The sequence below is a fragment of the Phasianus colchicus genome, chromosome 13, assembly GCF_987193195.1.
Source record: "Phasianus colchicus chromosome 13, bPhaCol1.hap1.1, whole genome shotgun sequence".
NCBI classification, from domain to species: domain Eukaryota; kingdom Metazoa; phylum Chordata; class Aves; order Galliformes; family Phasianidae; genus Phasianus; species Phasianus colchicus.
Window position 1 is genome coordinate 7,960,619 of NC_143448.1, and position 23,035 is coordinate 7,983,653.

General features: G+C 35.5%; 1 long non-coding RNA gene across 1 annotated transcript in view; it reads right to left on the reverse strand.

Annotated features, from left to right (window-relative positions):
* The window catches only part of LOC116243618 (uncharacterized), an 83,487-nt gene that overhangs the window by 51,590 nt on the left and 8,862 nt on the right, over positions 1-23,035 (reverse strand). Inside the window, exon 3 of the long non-coding RNA XR_004170023.2 lies at positions 6,260-6,322. This is a non-coding gene — a long non-coding RNA (uncharacterized LOC116243618). The remainder of the gene's footprint in view (positions 1-6,259; positions 6,323-23,035) is intronic.

Below are 23,035 nucleotides of genomic sequence, written 5' to 3' on the forward strand. Positions count from 1 at the left end.
GTCTTCATAACTAATTCTTGCTGAAAAACAGCGGACTTCCTCTCACTTTTCCAAGTTACTTATTCGGCAAAGCAAAAGACAGACTTTGCATGGAAACTTGAAGAATATTGGAGGAAGAACAGCCACTGCTATCATATAGATCAGCAAAAACAGCGACTACTATTCTCCTCTTCATTTCATTTTCTCTTCTTTAGATGTCCGCTTTTCAAGACAATTTTAATACCTCAGTTACATAAATAAAAGTAGTTAAGCATACCATATGTATGTCAACATAGGTGTCTTATTGTATTTGTCAAATTGAAAGAGTTAGAGTTAAGTGCCAGTTAAGACTCAAGAATTACATTACAGCCATCTGTTTCATCTTGCCTACCATTTTATATTGCCTTTAATTATCAGTTCTTCACTCTATGTTTTGTGAGAAATAGACATAAAGGATTACTGCCTTTTTAAAAGATATTGAGCTATATTAATTTGGGAATATGATCTTTGCAGCTTGCCATTAAACACAAATAAGTACTCGTGTGATTCTAAATGCAGTCTTTCAAGAAGGCTTAGCATTTTAAAAGATTCTGCCATTTATTATAGATCCACATGACTCCACCGATTTCACAGCTCTGTGGTTAGAAAATACTTTTGTTCCTGTGTTTTCCAAGTGTTTACATGAACAGACCTTACTGCACATTTCTCTTTTAAAATAGCCTTTCAGTCCTTATGCAGCCAATCTTCCCTGCTGAAATCACTGATGATACTTTAGTTCATCTCCTGCCTGACTGAAAAGAATTGCTGAGATCTGTGTGATCACAAGGTATACAAAGACAGTGGAAACAAGGAGAAATCAAAGCAACTCTTACTAATTTTTATGGATCCCTTCCTGTGCCCCTTGTTGCCACTTGAAAATTTGCATATTTCACATTTTTTAATAGTGGTTTGGACCTAATTTTAACATTTTTACAATATAGAATAGATTTGCAAATATTGTAGTTCTCATTGTGTTTTTTAGACTTTTATATAGTTTGATACTGTACAGACTATTTATTAAATCAAAATCTAGCACCTGTACATCAGGATTGTTTCACTGTCCATTTTAGCAGCACTGAATAACATGCAGTGGTTGCTGTGTACCTTGCAATTTGCCAAGCACACATACTGTGACTTCTGCATTAGCTTATAGTTTATTCCCTGATTTGTTTGGGTTCATTCTGCTATTTTGTTCACAATAAACCTTTTACTAAATGTGGCCTAGCAGCTTGCACTAGATATGTCCTTTATCTGTGTATGTAAAATCATAATTACAGTGAAATGTTTGTTGTGTTTACTACACTCCAAAAAATAATATATTACTCCAGCAACTGAAGCCTCTTTTCTTTAAGAGCTGAACAGGTATAACAACTAATGACCAAAAAAAAACAACAACAACAACCCCACAACTTACCAATGTTTAAAAGGAAATGCAAAATCTCATAAAATGTAAGAAATTGATTGGAGGTGGGTGAGCTGATTATCCTCAACACTTCCCAACTCCAAAATTAAGCCTGGCATATATCTAGAAAGTACATAATCAGAAGCTCATCCATCAGACCCCTACATCCTGGTCTCAGATGTTGTGCTTATTTGAAACAACTAAAGAGGCATTATTTCTAGATGCATTTCATGCCAGAAGACAAATGTTTAGAAAAGAATAATAATAATAAAATCTAGTTAAGTTTGATTCAATTTTTTAAAAAATATTTAATTAAAACATTCATTGACAGATTTAATTTACTTCTAATTAATTTCAGTAATAAATATCTCATTATTACCTACGTGGTACAGAATGTTATTTGCAACAGACTTCATTCCACATTCTTAAAACAAGAAATGACCCATGTAAAACTAGTATTTATGTCCATATTACTCTAGTAGTACTAAGTTTGCATGATAAAGTTTCCTTTTTAAGGCATATTTGTCCATGTGATAAAGGGTTGTGGTCCATATTCTTTCCTAAATTACATTATCTTTGAATTGTTCACTTGTAATAATAAAATAAAATTTAAATAAATAATTTAAAAAATCCGGCAACCCTGCAAAGTGAAAATCTGTGGAAAAAAATAGGAAAAGCACTATTGAAGAATTTTCAAATGACCTGAATAATATTGCAGTCTCCATAGCAACTTTCTGGTGGCATGGTCAGAACACAGCTGCTTTTTTCTATCCCAGAGCAGCTAGGCAAACTCCCATAACCAGTTACATCTTGTGAGTAAGGTTTTTTGGTAACCTCAGGCTCAGCTCTCCCAGCTTCACTCCCTCCTCTTCTTCACTTTCTAAGTTATTGTCTGTGTGTGTGTAGCTTATAGCATAAAGCTGAGGTCCTGCTGTTTAGTTAACATCTGCTCCTGATTCCCAGAAGAGAGTGAGAGCTCTCCTGGAGGGAGGTTTGCAGTAATTCAGTAATAACAGAAACCCATACTGTGGCAACAGGTGTACATTTGAATAGATCTGAGAGGGAAACCAAAAGGAACGATGTCTTCTATAGACTCTTACAAATAAAAGGGACAGGAAAAACAAATATCTATTGCTGCTTGTTTTATTTCAGGTAAAGGGGAATTAAACACTGAACCTAAAAATCTGAAAGGAAAATCTTCATGTGGTTACTACATCTAAACAATAACGTATCTATATATTTCATCTAATGTTAGATTAAGCTACTTTGCTCTGCTTTAAGAAATGAGTGATGACTGTTAGAGTCAAAATTTCCAAAATTTCATTTCCAGTAGAATCAAACTTCTTTCACTACAGAGAAAATAAGCAAGTAAATGAACTGCTTGGTATTACTCAGTACAGAAAGCTGCTACTTCCAGCAAAAGAATCCCATACTGGTTTTGAAGACTCAATCCAGTTGGAGTTGATGTGTTCTTTTAACTTTTTTTTTTTTTTTTTTTTTTGAGTTGGTGAGAAACACCACCCTTCCACGCGTTTACAGTATTTGAGCACTGTGAGAGCATTTCCATTGTTTCCATGTTAAATCCATACAATTCTAGGAGCATTCTCATGTTGCGCTCATTTGTATTCATATGGAATGCACATAAAGAAAGATGCATGCCCTGTCTATAGGGACTGACCAAGAAACAGCCAACAGCACCAGCTGTATTTTGGTATTTGTAATTCATTTGTACTTTTTATTGTAATGACACAGACACCAAACTATCCAGTGTGAAGCATTTATTTTTATAAAAGGTGTAAAAGTAAATCCACAGGTGACCTGAAAATAAGTGATGGAGAACCATTCTAGGAAGCTTTTTAAGGAGATGCCTACCCTTACAGTTATGTCAACAGTGGTATAGGAAACTCAGACTTAACACTGTTAAAGACTGAAGTGCTTAACCCAGAAGTATTAATTTGTCCTTAAAATGCACAAAATCATCTTGTATAGGTATGATGACCCTCGTAGTATGTATAAATCATAGTGGTATATGAGGAGGATTACTGTCTATTCTTACTGAACTAGTATAAAGAACTTAGGAAAAGAACTGTCATTGACTTACTTACAGAAGAACTCCTTGTCACATGAACACTTAACAGAATTTAAGACATTAAGATATACTTTGTTTTGGTTTTTACACGGCACAAAGAATTTTGTGTACCAGCAGCAAATTGCTGTGATTTGAGGAAAAAAGGATTTCCTTATTTTCAAATCAATTTTGTATTTAAATAGACTTCCTTAGTATCAAAAATAATAATAAAAATTAAATTTCCATACTATTTAATTACAACCTTTTGGTTAAAGTGCTTCAGAGAGCACAAGTGTTTTTTTTTGTTTGTTTGTTTTTAAAAAAAGGTCTTTAGCACCTGTATTTGAGAAACAAAGGGAAAATTACAATCTGAAATTGAACTACTTTATTCATATGGATATACTGAAAGTTGTCTACTGATTAATATTCCTATATGACCAAGTTTTTACATCCCCCTATCACAGTAAAATTAGATCAAATCAATATACTTTTACATGCTCTTCTTTCAAAGTTTAGGTATGAGTCTTAATATTTCTCATAGATATTCTCATTTTTATAGAATGCTTGTCAAAACACAATTCTTATTCTACGTCAGACAAAAATTACATTATATTACATCTCTGTTGCACCTGAACATTAATTTTTCAAGTCCTTTCCCTGATCCTAATTGAAAATTTTTGAGCTGATTCATGTTTTGAAAACAAGAACCAATACAGAAAATAGCACATTTAAGATTTCTGTTCCTGGGGTTTCCAATAACCATTTCCATACAGGATAAATCTCTCCTATGAATACACAATTAAATCACATGTCAGTGTGCTCTAATATGTGCTTCTGTGTCACAGTGAAACTGCAAACATACTTCCACATTCAAATTCCTTTGCTATGCTCCATTTTACAGAATCAGCTTAACAAAAATCTGTTTTCCATCTGTTTCATACATCAACAGCAACAGTCATTTATTACTTGTCAACTTATTCCCTCTTATCTAGCTATGAAAGATAATCCACCATATATCAGATAAAACAGCTTAGTTTCCATAAGTCTGTCTTCTTATAGAGCCAGGCCCAGGGAGAAAGAAAGAAAGAGCTTAATATCTTGGCACATCTTTCCATTACCATCACGTAATTCAAGGTAGCATCTTTCATACAGGAGAAAACCATAAAATATATATCAAATTCCACTCAAGAAAAAGAAATATAATGTTATAATCAACCAAAAAGTACTTAAGATCTATGCAACTCTGTATGGGAACTGTTGAGTCACAGCCTGAAACACTGATTGAGCACCTGGGGAAAGGACCTGATCAGCCCTGGGAGCACAGGTGAAGGCAATTCAGCTGTGTGACTGGAAGGGTGGAGCCTGGCTGCACCTCTCTTAGACCTCATTTAAGGGCTGACTGCCACTGGGGTAGGGTTTCTTTCTAGAGATCCCTCCCTAGTGGAGTTTTACCTCCAGAAATCTGGACTTTTCTGCTATGCTACAGGTGAGTAAACTTGTTCCTTTCCTTCTTTATAGCACCTTCCTGTTGTGCTGGTCTGTCTGCTATCACATCTCTGTTGTAATGCCTTTCCCATTGTATTGATCTGTCCAATTGCTACAGCCTCAAAATTTAAAACTAGTTGCTATTCTGTAATCCTAATCATATCTTCTCAATGTGTGACCTCTCAATGCTAGAAATATATTTAAAGGATAAACATACTACTATTCTCTCTGAGCAGCTATATCCTCTCCCCTCAAACAGGTTTTCAAGAAGTAGTTAAAGTTTTAAATCTTATTTCATTGTTAATTGTTATATAGATATTATTACTTACATCTCACAACCACATTATCATCTACATCAAAATTGTTTCTTCCTTCCTTCCAGATATATTTAGGAAGTAAGAATTATACTGTGGATTTATCTTTAAACCACAGCATTGCAAAGCCTAAGCATCGTGCTAATTTCTGGCTTTAAAGCAGAGCTTACTTTTCACTGAAAAGTAAGAGATTATAAGGGAAAATCAAAGTTTGCACAATTACTTCTGTAACATCAAATGAACATAGCTGAACTGGAACAAAGTAAATTTTCTAGTACACACAGTGCAGTACAGACAAAATATCAGAATCAAGAAGGCTTATGTTTTGTTTTTCTAAAATGAGAAAATGTTTGTTTGCCCTGGTTATCGTACTTAGTTTGCTTGTAACACTTTAATAACTATTACATTCACCTGAATTCTTTGTTTTAAATCCAAAATGAGAGACAAAAAACTTCTGAGGAATGTTTAACTCACTTCCAATGCACTCAAATTACTTTCCAGGTAATAAAGCATACAATCCTACTTGAGCAGTATGTTAGCTGCCCTCACTTCAATGAATACCCTCAATACTCCTAATAATTTGGATTTACCATGGTACTAGGTGCTAGTACTGAGAATTTACTGGATAGCATTCTCAATTACTATATAAATACTGTATAAAAGGACTACTCTGTGATTAATGGGGATGTAAAAAGTAGACAAACACTCTTTGAAGTAATTATGAGAATAAGAGATTCTTAGAAAGACAAGTCAATAAATCACAATTCTCTTAAATGTTGTAATTAATCTTCTATTTGTAAAGAACAAACAGCCAAGGTACATTAGCAATACTACTCATTACTGGCTCTCCCACTGTATGTTTAATAACCCAACAGAGCAATTGGAAGTCTGAGGCGAAGCCAAATCATTTTAATTTTTTCTGTAGTAAAGAAAAACAAAGTAGCAGAATGAAGATATTTGCTTTGCACTTACCAGGAGCATAACAATCTGAACAAGCCATTTTATCTTCTGTCCTTGTTAAGTTTCATCCTTATTCTGAAATATATAAAGTGAGCAAAAGATATCACTATGAAATTCGAGTGTAAAGTAAACTAATAAAAAAGCAATATATACTTAAAATAATCTCATATATTGAGTAGTTTTTAGAGCTCTGTGACTCCTAAGGTTATCATTTTCTCACAGGCACTTCTGCATTTACATCTGTTTTGACAAATTTAAATACGTGCACTCAAGCATTAAATCCTTGCAAGGAAAGTACAAAACTAAGTTATTTGCCTTTAAAATCAGAACGAATAATTAAAGCTGTGAACTTGGAAAGCCTTACTGCTCTGCAGTTTCCACATCAGTGTAGGAGTAAGGACAGACACTGGCATGGGTGAAAATACATCTTTACTCGAGCTAGCAGAATCCTAGCATGAGATTGTTTAATGATTATTGGAATGAAAGTAGTTTTATTTTTTACACACACTGTAGTTTCAACTTCAGTTAGCATCAGAAAATAAAATGGTTTCTAAGGCAAGCATGTGCATTTTTTTGTCCACAGAGCTATAACAAGCAGGAAGATTTAAATACCATAGAAGTGTTTAAATTTATGAAATAGCTGTTTTAATGTCGATTTATAAAGGTATCAATAGCCACTTCAAGTACATTCATGGGAGAATTTATATTGCAACAAGTTGTCAGAAGTGTAACATCAGGATTTAATGAAAACATATAGGGACTTATAGTACTCTTTTACTGCAGTTGTTAACTACTCATGCTCAATGAGAGAGAGAAAAAGCACAAAACCAATAGTTTCTCAGTACTCCCTCCTCCCACCCAGGAACACAAGTAACTGCTATAAACTGTTCTACAGCAACAGTACCAAGCAGGGAATTGACATTAACAAGAAGCTCAAGATTTAGAGAAAAATTATTGAGAAGTAGAAAGATAGAAGGTATTTCTAAGGGTTCTTGCATCATTTATTAACAAATCAAAAACCCAGGGGAAAAAATATGCAACTGAATTCAAACCAAAACAAGGGGTCATGGCTTATCTTCACAGTAGATCTAGAGAGAAACTAAAGTTGCCAAAAAAGAAAAATACAGAAGAGTCACTTTACATCTACAGTACAAAGGAAAAATATCTGTACAAATTTGCAAGCAAATGCAGATTAGGTGGCTTGCTGAGTTGAGTTACAAATTGCAGCTTAGAATGTTTGCAGGAACTGGCAGGAAATCAGATCTGTCCTAAAGCAGGAGAAACAATCTGCCTTATATTTGAAATGCAAAAACTAGTCTTCTGGCTGCTCCATTGTGACGCCACCTTCTTTAATAATGGAAGCACTGCAGGTAACAATAGGAGAATGTCTTAAACAAGTGGCAATGTTGCCTGGGGACCCTGGGCCAGGCTTAAAGAAATGTCTAACATCATATCTCCAAGGGAAAATGGAAATACATGGCTTTGATTCCCCCTGTCAGGAGCTGAAGTTTTTGAGCCTGATGTAACACCCACAAGATTTAGTGGATGAGGAAACAGAAATCAAGGGCCTACCCTGACACCTACAATATCAGGTAAGGCACCAAAGGCCTTACCAAAAGCTACATCAAGATCCATGGCTTTGGGAACAGGATTCTATGCAAGTCTTTCATGATTCCCACAGTTCGAAGTCAATCCTCTGTATGTCTAGCTTGTCAGTTACAAATTCCAAACTTTTCAGGAAGGAGAAATAAATCAAACTGGTTTTTATAAAAAAAAAAAAATCCAACTAGCTGCTTTTATAACTCAAACTAGCTGTTTTTATAGCTACTTTTTTTCAATTCCTTCTTTCACTCTTCCCTCACCTTTCTGAGGTCTGATTTTTAAACTGGATTTTTGTTAGTTCTGTTTCACTGGGGGAGTTCACGACAAACACCACAAACACTCATGTGTTTGTGATAGGCAAAGTGACAAGCACCCACAACCATGGAGTGTAGAAATAATGTGGGGTTTTTGTTGGGTTTTTTTTTCAGGTAAATTTCTAATCAATTATCATTACCACTGAAGTACAAATATTTGCACTCCCTTGTGACTTTAAGGCTGAGTAGCTGCTGATAACTGACTGCAGTTTCTAAAGCAGTAAGAGCTTTTTAGAAGCATGAGAGTTCTTTAGAAAATATTACCATATTTTACACAAGATGTGTTCAAGGGATGTATAAAGCAGTGGATAGGCCTGCAGGGGCATCTTTGTGACAAAATGCACCTTTAGTTTTAATGAAATTATATTATAAAAGAATTTCTAAAATTGAGTTCTTTTTTAGATGTGCTAACATAAATGGAACTCCTTAGAAGCCATATTAGCACAGCTGGAAACAAACTCCCAACAGAAACTCCCTTTTCTTCTTGTGTGAACTTTAAGTTCAGTCTCAGGTCAGAAGCTAACTAGAATAGGGACACAAATGCTGCCAGAGGTATGAGTAAAGAAACCACTCTTCTGGTATGTAGCAAACAGAAGGGATTCCTGAAATAATTCATCTCAGATTATTTCTGAGATGCTTCTTCAAATTAACAGCTTCTCAAGTAGAGTGCAAGGAGTGTGTGAAGGCAGAATTTCATTTTCTTTCTTTTAACCTTTATACAAGTAAACTAGGCCAGCCACACAAGCCACAGGGCTCTGCAGTGTGGCACAAGATACAGGCACAGTAGAGACAAACATCTACATTATAGATAGGAATATCCTTCACACTTTCTCCAATTGAGGCAAGCTGCTATGGAAAAGAAACTGTTCAAAATGGACCTTTGGATTTCTGGCTGAAGACAACTTGAAGTAAAGCATCTAACAACTTTTTGCACAAATAAATCCATGGCCTAAATTGTATTTGCTCCTATTTGTAATTCTTTAAGATTGTGCTAACCAGAAGGCTACAAAAACAGATTAACAAAGACAGCCTCTACAACATAAAAAACACTTAAACTCCAGGGACACCGTAGGCTGTCCCATATATTGAAATGATGATGATAACTGAATCTCATCACAGAAAGCAAAGCCAACTGCTTCTGTGGATTTAAGGAATGCCATCTTCTCCACAAAACCCTTCCACTGCAATGTACAAATACTTCCAAAAATTTTCATTATCCTAGTTAAGTAGGAACACAGAGCAGAAAGTACATAATTAAGAAAATGTCCAATCTCTCTTTTATTTGTTTCTTAATTATTAGGATGAATCAATCCCTCTTTCATGCTAGCTTTGACTCTCAGTTATATCTGGAAAGTAATTATGGCAGTAGATGTATCATGCTGTGGCACTAACACTTAGATACTATGTAACATTTGGGCAATCAAAAAAACCAGCAATCTCCTATGGAACTGGATTTGGATCCTCTACAAACAATAGCTAAACAGCAGCTTTACTGAACATACTGAAATAATTTTCAATGCTAATTTACACTCAAGTTCAAAGATTTCCAGAGATCTCCAGATATCCAGAATGCTTTTTTGGAGATCAATACATTATGGTAGTGATTCTATTGATTGAGAGCAAAGCCCTGACATTAAAGTCAGATGTGCTTATTGACTTTCTATTTTTTTTTAAAGGAGGACTTGGTATGAATGCTAATGGCTAATGACTAGAATCGTAGATTTGAAAGTCCATTTCACAAATTAAATTAAAGCAGGTTCTCTGTCCCTGGCAGCTAAGTTAAATAAGCATAATGCCACATCTGATCTAGTCTAATTCTTACTGTCTTTTAAAGGGTTTTGAAAGAAAGACTGTCATGAACTGTTTCAGAAGGAAAAAAATCTAAGTAGGAAAGCAGAAATAACAAAGGTTAGGTTGCAGAAGTATCTGAACAGATACTATGCAACAACAATCACAAATTCCAATTGCATATACAGCATTACACTCACACAGCTAACATCATTAGAAGGCTGAGGAATGGGAGCAGGTTTATTTTTCTAGAGTTCAAAAAATTGTGGCATTACTGAAATGCTGCAGTCTTCCACAGCAACATTTGTTTCATTTATTACTGGCAAATGTTATCTCCCATTTAATGATCTAATTTTCCTGTACTGACACCACTGAATGTTTCTGTCTGTAATGGTAGACTGCAGAGATATTCACATCACTCGTGATTCGTGTAAAATATAAGAAACACCAAGTCCTTTGTTTTAAGTGCTAAAACTTCACACAAGCTAAGATATTCTTCCAAAACACTGCATATTCCTTAGCCTGCTGTCACAGAAAACATTTAAAAAAATATCTAGGAGTGTTTCCCTGTCAAATTGGGCCCTGTGTCCAGTCACATCTACATGTAGCATGTAATTATTACGTACTCATTAGAGCTTCATGTCAGTGCTAACTCACCTAACAAACCTCAGACTGAACACAATGCCAGGCAGCTCTGCTCTTTCCCTGCAGTACTGACAGACATTAGAATTGTTGACCATGAAACTACTCTTTATCCTTGTCCTTTACTCCATCTCATGAAGTCTCAGATACTACTGCTCTCTTGTGTCTTCATATAGAAACAAACATCAGAAAGAATGATAATTTCCTGTAGCAATTATTTAAATCCCATGAATAACCTATAAAGGTGTCTAGCAAATCTATTTCACAGTTATCAAGCAGCCCTTTAAGAATCCACACATACACTGTAAGGTACAGCAATTTATTTTTCAAACAACCTAAAAAATCAAACAGGAGATAAGTACTTCCCATTTTACTAGCAGCTTACTGTCAGCATTTACTACTAATAATGTATGGATTGAATTAACGATGTTCAAACAACTGAATAGAGATGTTAGCTTGAATAACCCATCACACTGAACTTCCAACAAATAAATAGAGGGGCATTACTGTCACAGCTTTTGCTTTAATATGCTTTCAGTGATTAAACTAGTTATGTGAAAGACCTGGAAATACTACATATATTACCTTATCTAAAAATTCACTGACAAGGCATTTCACTTGTTTGTGGCTTTTTGTTTTTTTGTGTGTGTGGTTTGTTTTCAATACTCTTAGACTGCCTACATGGCTCAGAGGGACAAGAACATAAAAATATTACTTTAAGTTCTGCTTTACTCAGGAAGAAAGACTGATGTCTCAATCACATCCTTCCAGAACAGATACTTTTCTAAAACTCATTCACAAGACAGTACCTCCTGAATTTTCTACATCAATGTACGTTTCAAGCTTTTAACTCGGGGCAAAGCAGAAATGAATCAAGAAAGAGGACATGCAACACCCACTTTACAGTTACATTAATTAATCATTAATTACAATAATGATTTTTCTATCTCTGATCATGGAAGAATTATTTACTGTATCTGAACTTCTCATTCTACTAAAAAGACTGAGTAGTAGGAGGAGAGAAGGAAAAAACTGCTTACTTCACTTCTGTATAAGTCTTATCGCTTATTTCATTAGACTGGTTACAGCCTTCAGACCTGAACCTTCTGTTTTGCATCCTAATAAGCACACAAATGAAAGGCTTATGTTACTCCATTAATGCCAGCTAAAGCACATCGAGATCCAAATAAATATGAAAATAATAGACTTGAAAAAAATATTTGCAGAGATGTGATGTTCCAGTAATTACTAGTACTACATCATGGCATCAACATTGAAGAGTCTCACTATCCTCATATTTAATTCCAGCACTCATTGCACCAGTAGACTCAAATTAATCAGTAAAAGTCATAAATATGGGTGCACTTATATAGCCTTTCAAATTCAACTATTTCAACAGTTTCAAAATGATCTGTCTGCAATTTTGGAGTGTAGTTTTAAGCACGCAAACAGTACTCCAGTTAAATCACAAAATAATACTGATTGGAAAGGAACATTAACACAGTCAAGCTTTTATCTTAGGGTTCATGGACTTTCCAAATCTGCAGTTCCTCACTATTTCTTGGCTTAGACATGAGAGATCAAGCGATCAAATTTGTTTTTTAATTGGCAGTCTTCATCTATGAGAAATATACTGCACTCAAGTACTAGAACTAGAAAAAAACTTACTGATTCCAACTGAAATTTTAGACAACTATTTACTTAAAGCCAAATATCAAGTGCTAGATTTGCCAACTGTTAAAGGATTCATACCATAAGGAGAAGAAATATGCATCTTTATGGATAGGGTATTAAAATGTTGACAGTCTGCCCCGAACTTTTTCAATGGTGTGGGCAATACTTGTTTCCTGTCAAATTCTGTGCTACTTCAGAGTGTTGCTACAAATACAAAACTAGTTCTCCTTAGTCTGTTCAGCTTGGCTGTACTGCATTCCAGAAATAAGATAGCATGTGTAAAGTTGAAAAGAAACTGCATTTTTCTTCATTATATTTTCCTCTTAAGCAGGATTGTGGTGATTTGCCAAAACTTCTTTTTCAGCACAGAAAAAGAAAACAACAAAAGAGTGTTTTTAAAAAATATATCCCATATACAAATAATTGCTTTACCTAGACTACAGGGAAAGAAAGACGAAAACAATTCACCAACGTGAAAGCTATCTAGTTACTAAAAACATATTTTCCAGTTGATCTATATGACTGCTTACTGCAGTCTCCTGGAAAACCATAACCACTACTCTGTCATGTTGTAATCGTGCGAAAAATTGTTTTATGGCATAAGAAAAAAGAAAAATCTGTCCACAGCATCTCTCTAAATGATACAAGGCATGATGTTCATAGCAAGTCTCTAAAAACAGTAAAATTCACAATTCAAAGAAAAAAAAGCAATCACACATCAGAAAAAAAAAAAAAAAAAAAGATTCCTTTAAGATAAAATTAAACACTGCACATAGTCAACAACTGAAATGGTAAGAAGCTAAATAGTAAGATTTATTTATTTATTTTTCAGCAATGTTAAGGCAGATCTTTAGTCAGGGTCCTTACTACATAGATATTACATTTTATTTTTATGCTTTCTTTCTACTCTCTCTCCTACCCAGTTCCTGAAATATAAGAAAATGGAGTGCATTTCATAAATACACTATGAAAGAGAGAAAGAAAGGAAAAGAGAAAGGGAAAAAAAAAAAAACTGCCAACAGTTGAAAACATAAATAGTATATTTGAAAAAGTTATTTTCAAGTTGTCTACTACTATTATCACTAGAATTATTTGTGCTATAGGAATTATGTTGGTGGTGGCTTCCTGGTAGGAGATTAGCAGGTGTAGCAGAAATGCTAAGTCACAGCTTGAAGCAGTGATGGAGCACCTGGTAGGAAGGCAGGGCCAATCCAGAGGAGCTCAGGTGCATGCAATGTACCTGCGTGACCAGAATCACTGGAAGGATCCACCCCTTCCCAAACCTCACTTAAGGGTTGGCAGTGGAAGCAAGGGGATCTCTCTGGAGATCTCTCTGTATGTGAACTCTTCCTATGGGTAAGCAGTTTTGTTTTGTTTTGTTTTGTTTATGTCCATGTTTGCTGCATTTGGATGTATCCTTACTTGCTGTAGCCTAGGATTTTGCTACCCTGTCATCATTGCTGGAAAGCATTAATGCTTTCCATTGCATTATAGTATCACAACAGGTAGTTTTCATTATTCAGGTCATGTTTTTCTGGAGTTAACATTTATAAACAAATGACTCTTGATACTACCGTTTTCTAGCTGAGAGTATGCTCATGTAGTCTGGTTTGGGATGTAGTTCCTCCCAATTCTAACTATATATATATATATATATATATATATATAAAGTAGTCACACGATAAATTAAATTTTTAATACAAAGGAAAATGATGTTAATGAGAGAAACTTTCTCAACAGATAAGGCTAATAAAGCTAGGTGAGTTTTGTTTCCTCTGTTTTTAAAAGGAGCAAAAAAAGCAGGGAAAAAGAAGTCTGGAGAAAGAACAATGAACACAGTTATTTCTTCTTCAGTATTATTAAAAAAAAAAAAAAGCTTTGAAAAAACTGTGAACTCAGTTTAAATCCATGCAACTCTATAATCATTGGAATGGTCGCAGAGAATGAGAGCAGTTAATTACAACCTTGGTATTAAATGGAGGTACCTCACTTAGCTGGCCTTAATGAATTCTGCTTGTTTTTTCCAACTTATGTTTAGCTTTTTTCAGGTTAGAGTAAGTAGTATGTGAGCACTGGGGAAATTTAGATGGCTGCTAAGTGTACCTAACAATTACTACATGTGAAACTAATTACAGAACTTCAAGTGGTATCTTTGCCATTGTAGCTTTCTTCCTCCCTTTTCTCCTTCCATATTTCCTACTGACTATAGGTGCAGACAATATCTACACTAACATTAACTTCAAAGTAAAATATCTTGCTATAAAACAACACTCCAAAAGCTTTTACTGGATGGATAGGTGTAATTGCCTCTCCATAGGTGCCCCTGTACAACAGCACTCAGCACAGGACTGCTCACTCTGTTCCCAGCTGTGCACCTGGATGCAGGCAGTCTGACTAGAACAAGCCCAGAATACAAGGCTGTTTGAGTACACCGCTGTCTGGGAGATGCTCCATGATGAGGCAGGAAAGGACAGACAGCATACAGAGTGAGCAGTCATTTAGGTAGAAGGTAATAGTTCCAGCAAGGTGGCGATTCTTAGGTTACGGTATTGAACAAAACATATCTATTTCCTGATGAAACAAAATCCACAACTTTTCAGGAAAAAAGCATCACAGTAATGGATTATTTAAAGCCTCCAAGAATGCTTTGATGGAAACTGAGCAGAAAATTAGAGAAAATAGAAACAAAGATTTCATTTATACCTGTGGCTATGAAAGCAGATTTAACAAAAAAAAGATGAAAGGCTCCATGTTTTGTTGTTGCTTATCCAGAACCACAACAGGAGGGGAAAGCTCAAAAGCCAGTGCATGCGTTTTCCTCTCATGGAGGAGGAGGACTACAGTGGAAATTCTAAACTCTATAGATTATCCCTCTATAGAAACTACATAAATAGCTCAGTGAAATGGAAGTTGGACAGCATCTGCTTTCCCTTCAACCCCCTGCATTTTTTTTTTATATTAGATATGATGTGGCATTTTCTGTAAGTAACTAAAATAAACTAAACTATCATCTAAATAATACTGGATTAAAGAATCACAAGCTATGAACTACTATGAGATATTGCAATATTGTGAGCAATCTTTACTGTTAATTCCTGAATCTTACCGATGTCATGGATAAAACTACAAAATTTCCCAATCTTATTAGTTTGAAAATTCTTCTTCTGTATAACCCAGATCAATCAAAACTGTCTCATGTTCCTTTATTCTACCTTCAAATATAGACTTTAGAGATGAGAATGTTGCCTTCTGTTTTGGCAATGTATAATGTATCTATCCAGACTTCTCACTGTGGGGGAAAAAAAAAATGCATCATAAACTCTAACACTGAAGTCCCAGGGTTGCTCAGCAAGTGATGCCTCCTGTTTTATTATGCTGGCCCACAGTATCAGAGGTGGATGGTGGTGTTGTGGCAGTAGAGGCTGAACCTTCCCTCCAATATTCCGTGACATTGTTGCTGAGTGACAGATGGCAGCAGAGGGGCAGTCTGACAGAATGATGTCTGACATGGAAGCACATATGAGACAAAAGGGTGTGACTGAATTCCTCCATGCAGAAAAAATTGCACCCACTGACATTCATTGATGCTTGCAGTTTGTTTATGGAGACCAAACAGTGGATGTGAGCAGAATCAGGTGTGGCTAGTGTGTTTCAGCAGTGGCAAGAATGTGTCACCTCTGTTAGTGCAAACTGCTGAGAGCATATATGCTTTTGCTCTTCACTGGTGAAGATGCATACTAATGGTAATGGCAATGTTGAATAGCTACATTTTGTAGCTGAGAATTTGCTCTATTTAAATAGTGTTATTGGCCTCTTTGTATCTGTTGTAGTTTCTACAGAAATAAATATAAGGCATTACTTTCAAAGCAACCTACTTATATATGTTGTCTCATATACAAATAGGGCTTGTTTTCTTCACTTTTTCCTTTGTCTGTTTTCTTTTTTTCTTGCTTTGGCATTGTTTACAGATAAGCTACATATAATACTGAGATGGGAAAAAGGAAACTGAACTGACAAAGCATATGACAGTAAGCAGTTTATCAGAAATACTAATGCCCCTTCCCTACCTGCCTCATTCAAGTTAAAGAGGTTCAAGGATTTATAGGAAGCTGGACAAACATGCTTTGAAGATCTAAAGCAGACAGACTCAGGGAGAATGTGTCAGCTATTAAGGTTCAGGTAGGGGCAGAAAGTTAGGAATAGTCATTATCTGCAACAAGGATGGAAAAACCTACCCAAAAGTATGCAGTGAAAATCCAGGGCTGGCTCACAGCAGACAATGAGCTCTCAGGCTGGCCCTGCTCATCCTTTCCAGCTGACCTAGTGGTCCAGCACAGCAATCGAGGCATCTACAGAAAATAATGCTTCACAGATTTTGGGTCAAGCTGCTCTCCTTCTCTACGATGCATACTCAGATTTGAAACAGACAGAAAATAAAGATATTAGAAGGTATATGCAATGTTTGTCTCCCAATATCTTGGGTTGGATGACACAACACTCCAAGTAGATTTCAGTCTAAGTCATTTGTTGTTGTTTGATCTCTACTAAAATGAAAGGATTGCTACACAGATTTTGCTATTCCCATGGAGCCATCACTTCAAGGTTGAACTCAAACCATCGCTAATATTTATACAAATAAGGATTATCTTTAGTATATAGAGAAATTTATCAGTACAGCAGAGGTTTATAAGGCATGAATAGATTTTATTTATAGCAGTAAAATATTCCTATATTCACCTCTTAGTTTTCTTAGAAAACTAACTCTTGTCCTGTGCTGTGACACAGCCTTAAAATGACACGGATGCAAACTACTAATGCAGCTTGTGTATTTTTATTGTTATTGAAAATTATAGAGAGGATGTGTTCTCCTTTCTCATAATATTTTACTTTGGTGTTTCAGCGATCAGATCAGCAAGATATGTTTAGCAATATAATGAATGCAGTAACACTGTCATTAGCAGGAAAACTGCTGACGGGTGCTATACACGTTTCTCCTATAATTCCAATCATACAGCTCTGATTTGAATTATCTATTTTATTCCTAACCTGAAACTCTAAGTGGGCAATTTAACAAACTGAGACTAGTAACTAAGCAATGCAAGTCGGGCCAACAGGCAGAGGAGAGAAGACTGCTCAGGGTATAAAACTGCAAGTGCTGTATTGGTGTCCACATGCCACTGTGAGAGTTCACAGAAAGAAGTCATCCTCAAACATCAAAGGAATACTTTTAAGTCAGAAGTAGAAAAACATCAGCTACCTTGCCTTCCAGGATGTTACTGAGGAGCCAAGCAATAGACAAAGGTCAGAATGGAAGTAATGCAGTTACTCTGTAATGATGTTGAGAAAAAAATGACTGCAAGACTGTATTTTAGATAACATTAGATCAGATAGTACAGCCTGAAAGGTATTTATGTTTATAATGATGCACAAGGCATCTAAAAGAGCCAACATATATAGGCACAGGTCTATACTTGTGAAAGAACAATCCTCACTGAATTCCTGGCAAAACTACTATATGCACACAGTCTTCCCAGTTCTCAGTGTTCTGCGTTCTATTTTAGTTACAGTTCACTTTTGTCACCTCACTGTTTTCTGAGATTTACAGGGAAGACAAAACATAAGGGAAATATTCTCCATTCCCCCACTCCCTCCCCCCAGTTTTTACATTGATTCTTGAATGCAGCGAGAACAAATTGCTATTCTTGTATGCTTCTTGAGGATCAAGATGGAGCATGCCAGCTATGATTTCTCCTCTGTAACATTACATATATATATATATATATATATATTAAGAATACTAGTTTTTAAGAGGATAAGTCAGAATTTTCCAGCAGCAAATAAAAACAGCACAACAGTTGACGCTATTGTACATCTTGGATTTTAAGTGAATTAAACCACTATTTTATTACAGACATATTATTCAGAATTAATACTACTCCAGTTGTGGATTTAAATAATTCTCATGGACAAGAAATAAAACAAAAGTGAAGACAAAAACATCTACCCCTGGAAAGAAAAGCAAGGGCAGCAGAGGTAAATTTTGTCATGTTTCTTCACTACAGAAGCACAAATGGGAACCAAGAAGCTCCTTATACAGTTGAGAATTCACCTACTTTCATAAGAGCATATGACAGTTCAGCTGTGGAACTTATTAGTACAACAGCTAAGTACATCAGGCACATTTGACTGACAACAGATAAGAGTACAAGTTAAAAATTTAACAACTTAAGTGCTTTGCAAAGTATTATAAAACTTTCACTTTCAAGTTTTAATTAAATTCCCACTTTTTATGTATTTGAACTCATCTTTAAGGACACGTTCTACAGGAATTTTGTTATACTCCTTTTATAGGCATCACATCAAATGGGATATTGGGATGTAGAAGGGGGAAAAAATGGGAAGCAACGGATGTGGATAACAAATTATTGTAACAGTGAGAAAATTAACTGCTGCAAACAGTGATGCTTTACAAAATTTCAGAGTAACAAAATTTCAAGCTTGATTAATCTCTAACTCAGAAGTATCTCTCCTCAGAAGCAATCTACTGATTTCATGCTAACAATACCTCAGCCAGGTTTTAAGGGTGAAGTTCAACTCTTCACAAAATACTGGTATAAATCCCACGTACCAGGTGGAGTTTACATAGAATTTAAGAGGCACATAACTCTTGTGTCAACTTTTCAGTCAGGGATCAATTTTGCCTTAACATATAAAGCAAACATTGGAAGAAAGGTTATTGCATAGTATTTAAGAGGAAAATATGACACTTGGGGAAAAAGTAAATACCATCATAGTCTCTATAGTCTTCACTATCTCAGATACTTGTAAACTAAAGGTGAATAGGATGGCTATTAGTTCAGTTCAGGAGTCTGCATGCTACATACAAAGCAAATACACAATTACATATGAAAGTCAAGATTTTTTTTCATAAATATGGGACTCAAAAATGCCTCCTAGGTCATAAGCTTGTATTTATTTTAAGGGAGGGGGAAGAGAGGGAAAAAGGAAAAATATCCTTAAACAACCTTACTTCCCCCACCCATCGAGAACCACAAACCTCTAGGGAACCTGCACGCAAGAAACATCCGTAAGGCTTCTGCCATTTACCCACTGATCAGGCTAACAAGACGTGAAGTTGAGGAATCAGATAACTAATGAGCTGCTTTCAATTACATGAAATCTTACCTAATTTCTTAATACACATTGGGCTGACACTAGTGTTTTATATTTCATAAATAAAAGTTTGTGGAAAATTATGGTTTGGATTTGTGAAGAAGCAGCAGAAAATATTTAGATTCATTCATATTTGTGCATTTTTGCAGTGCTGCTGCTATTTAACAAGAGAATTCCCTGTGCCAGTCTTTGTGCAGTTTCTAATGTGTATGATATCACTCTCCTGCAGGGCGTATTTTGAGATTTTAAGAATTTTTATTTAAAAGACTGCCAGAATTGGTTTATACTTTTTAAAATTGAAATAGAAGTTTAATCGTTTCTGCACAGAATTTAGAGATCCTACTGATAAGCTAGACAAACAACACATTCAAAAATATTTTCAAGAGAAGTAGAGATGCTGTAACAGACAGCCCAGCACTACTTAAATACTTCAAATATCATTTTTGACACAACCAATATCTGTAGACAAGAGTTTAAGATGATCTGTTGCCGATTTTTGGGACTTATGTGCAACATAAGTGATTTGCTTACTGATCTAACATGCAACACCAGTAGCTCTATAGCTTTGTTTTTGGGTTTTTTTTACTTATGAATTCACATGTGCTGAAAATCTAATGTGATAGTCCTGTTATTTCCCCCATTTCAAAGGGTCTCTTTGTTTATTTTTAAAATCACTTTGTTGCACTTCAAAGTGAGCTGATGTACATTAATGCATACATTTGTTTGAAGTAGAATTATGTACTATAAAATATGCCACATAGTTTGAATTCTTCAGTTATTTTTTATTGTGATGGGTGTTGAATTTGATCATTTGCACATTCTATCTAACAGATTCATGTACTGACTTTTGATTATCAAGATAGATATACAGCAAACCAACTCAGATTTTTTTTTTACCAGTGCAGGCAAAAATTCAGTACTAGAAGCACAGCAACAGAGGACAAATAGCAGAAGGATGAATTAGTGGCCAGGACTGCCCCTTGCATGACTGTATATCTGCTTGTGCTGCTCACCACCACTTCCCACGATGCAGAACCTCCCTCCACCTACCTTTATTTTCTTCAGTTCCACGACATAAAAGAAGGCAATCCTCTTTTTGGTTTTTGGATTCAAGTTATAACCTCATAACTTTCCTGATATGGACACTTTTCTTGCCCAAAAATTTTAGCATAAAAATTTCTGAGTTTACAACTAACATTCAAACCATCACAACCCCAAGATAGGGAATAGCTGGCAAAAAAAAAAAAAAAAAAAAAAAAAGTACTTTCTTTATTAACTTGTTTCATTTAGAACCTGTTGGAAACAACAGGTCAATTCTGAGTTGTGTGGTTCTATACATATATGTTCTATACATACATATATGAAATTGATTCATTTTTCTTGAAACTGCCAAGAGGGCAGACTTTGATGCATGTGTATTCTCAATATCTAGGAAAAGTAGCAAGCAAGGGTGTGCTCAGAGTAGTGAGACTAGAAACAGAAAATATTCATCCAGTTCCTTTTTCCTACAAAGACTTTCACAAAGAGCATGAAGCTGCTTCTTTGTATCATGCTCTTAATGCACAAGACAGGAAAAATAACATAGCCTAATCTATTACAATATTCTAAGATTTCACCAACAAATGTCAATAAGACCCGTAAGTGTCAATTTTTACTTTCAAATATGTATATACAATATACATACATAATCCTAAACTATAATTTTGCTTCATTATCAGATAGAGAACTGAGACTGTCAGTCTTTGAAATCAAGAGTGGGACTATCATTTAGCTGCTGAATCCTTCTCACAGTTACTGAAGCAACATACAAAAGCTCAGTCTTTCCTATTATTACCACCAGTGCAATTTTAATCTGAACAGTGCTAGTATTAGTTTGCCAGCAGTGCATAGGTTATAACATCCAAATTATTAGATTTATTTTTATTGGAAAGAAAATTAGAAAATAGTAACACAAAATATATATATACATAATATATACATAATCCTGCTATTACTATGCATGGTGATATTGGGCTGAGGAGAGAATGATGTGAAACTGACTGCATAAGAGATCTTAAAGTACTTCAATAACTGTTTTAAAATCACTTCACTATTGCTCCAAAAAATAAGTTTCATATGGGGGTAGAATCGGTGGGAATCTCAGAGCACAGGTCACTTTACTTTTCAGGATAGCAGCAGACACTAGGTGTACAATTGTATTTAGAAAATAAAAATCAGTTTGCTGCAATTTTGTATCTCTTTAGAACAACACAACCTTATGGGATAGTTGTCTACTCCAAATTTAGAAATCAAACAATGGTGGAAGGGACCTTAAAATTATCTAATTCCAACCCCCTGCCATGGGCAGGATTGAAACCCATTAGAAATCTGTAAGTTTTCATAGTTGCAAAATAGTCTACTCTCTTCATTACCATCCTCTGCTTGGAACAGCTGGCTAATCCATTAGTGCATCCGCTCCAGAGACAGAGGTTTTCATCAGTCTAATTTGTAAGCAAAAGCCAGACTAGTTACTCAGCATTCAGTTCAGATAAGTTTTTCGTATAGAGCTAGCTAAAAAAAAAAGTAAGACATTGCTGGTTAGCTAGCAGAGGGGGGAAAAGAAAAGGAAAAAAAAAAGTATGATATGCGCTACAACTTTGCAAGACTTTGCAAATATTTACAAATACACTTCTTCACATTTATGTAATCACTTCTGTTTTATACCTCGTCTCTCAGGACTAACATAGCACATTTTATTTCCAAAAGATTATTAAATCATTTTCTAATGGATGATTCCTTCCTCTATTGATCTCTCCTAGTCATATCATCCTTCTTCTGACACCACTTTTGCCAGTATGAGGAGGAAACTACTATTTGATTTAGCTCATTTTGATGCTGTGCTGCAGCTAGGCTCTTTGCCCTCTCTATCAGCTCAGAACTGGCAATGATCTCTCCTTCTCCTATGTGTTATAGCAGTGCTAGTCCATACCTCTTTGTCATACATCATTAGTTGAGATGCTTCCTGTTGGGAGCACTCAGCTGTTACTGTCCAGAGGTTTCTACACTTGACAGGAAAAGGCAGTGCTGAGGGTAGAATGTTTGTGAGCTGAAGCAATGCTGGAGGGCATCTGGGCTCATTACTCACTTCACCATCTGGAAGCAGCATATTTATCGTTATGAGACCTTACCTCCGCCAGGGCACCTTATTTCTGAGATTATCAATATACTCAATGTAGGCCAGCTGCTCAGTTAATTGTCAGTGTGCCAAATCCATGCACTGTAATTCTACTGACAGAGCAAAATCAGCTTGTTTGATTAACTGTGATTGTTTCTGGTTTTAACTAGTGGAACTGAATGAATTAAAAGCCTTGAGCTTTCAGCTATTTTTCCCTGAATAATAAGACAAACTTATAAAGCTTAATGACATGACAAACGCTTATCAATGCATAGCCTGTGTTCCCACAGGCAGGCTAAACAAGATCTTCCTCGCTGTTCTGTGAATATAGTTAAGGAGCCAGTCTGCAAACTTCTACTATGCTCATTCTGTGCTTTTCCTCTACAGAATCTAACACCTGACAAAGACATGTCACCTAGAATTTCAAAGTGAAAAGCAGAT